At 41.3% G+C, this 838-nt stretch overlaps 1 non-coding gene across 1 annotated transcript; it reads right to left on the bottom strand.

Moving 5' to 3' along the window:
• Positions 1-320: 320 nt before the first annotated feature.
• Positions 321-424, bottom strand: LOC113631579 (U6 spliceosomal RNA). The gene has a single exon (XR_003437444.1). It is a non-coding gene; the product is annotated as a U6 spliceosomal RNA (small nuclear RNA).
• Positions 425-838: the final 414 nt, after the last annotated feature.

Below are 838 nucleotides of genomic sequence, written 5' to 3'. Positions count from 1 at the left end.
AACTGGTCACATGGTCATAGCTGGTATTGATAACTACATCCAGCCAAGCAACTTGGCTGGTTGTGGTTCTTTTTTTCTTTCTTTTTTTTTTTAATTGAGGTATAGTTGATATACAATATTATATGTTTCAGGTATACCACATAGTGATACACAATTTTCAAAGGTTATACTCCATTTCTAGTTATCATAAAATATTGGCTATATTCCCTGTGCTGTACAATATATCCTTGTAGCTTATTTATTTTATACATAGTAGTCTGTACGTCTTCATCCTCTTCCCCCATCTTGCCTCTCCCCACTGGTAACCACTAGTTTTTTCTAAAAATAGGGGACGCTTCAAGAATTTGAGCATCATCCTTGTGCAGGGGCCATGCTAATCTCTGTATTATTCCAATTTTAGTATATGTGCTGCTGAAGCGAGTACTGGTTGCAGTTCTTTACCCAGTAGAGTGACCCCAACCTTCATTCATGAAGCATCTGGGCCATTAATAGACCTGCCTGAATTAGATTGTTGTAGTTTTCCATTGACTTTAATCCAGGGCATGTCACTAAGACAAGCCCTAAGGGATCTCGTGAATTCTAGACGTACCCTGCCTTACCGCCATTGTTTGTAGCAATCTAATTTCCTCTTGGTAATCAGAATCAATCACCCCAGCCAGTACAGTAACCTCCTTCTTTGCCTGTTAACTCAGAGGCATGGGAAGCCCAATGTGGCCAGGTGGCAGTCTTAACTTCCAGTTCATGGAATCACTGCTGTGTCCCTGGTGGATGCACTCCTCCCTTTGAAACTAAGACCTCTAGACCAGCAGGACATAAGGTCACAGGGATAGGAAGCAAA

The sequence above is a fragment of the Aethalodelphis obliquidens genome, unplaced genomic scaffold, assembly GCF_003676395.1.
Source record: "Aethalodelphis obliquidens isolate GAN/ISIS:26980383/991018 unplaced genomic scaffold, ASM367639v1 scaffold33, whole genome shotgun sequence".
NCBI lineage: Eukaryota > Metazoa > Chordata > Mammalia > Artiodactyla > Delphinidae > Aethalodelphis > Aethalodelphis obliquidens.
The sequence above is the reverse complement of the archived record's forward strand: the minus strand, read 5'-3'. Positions and strand labels throughout refer to the sequence as shown.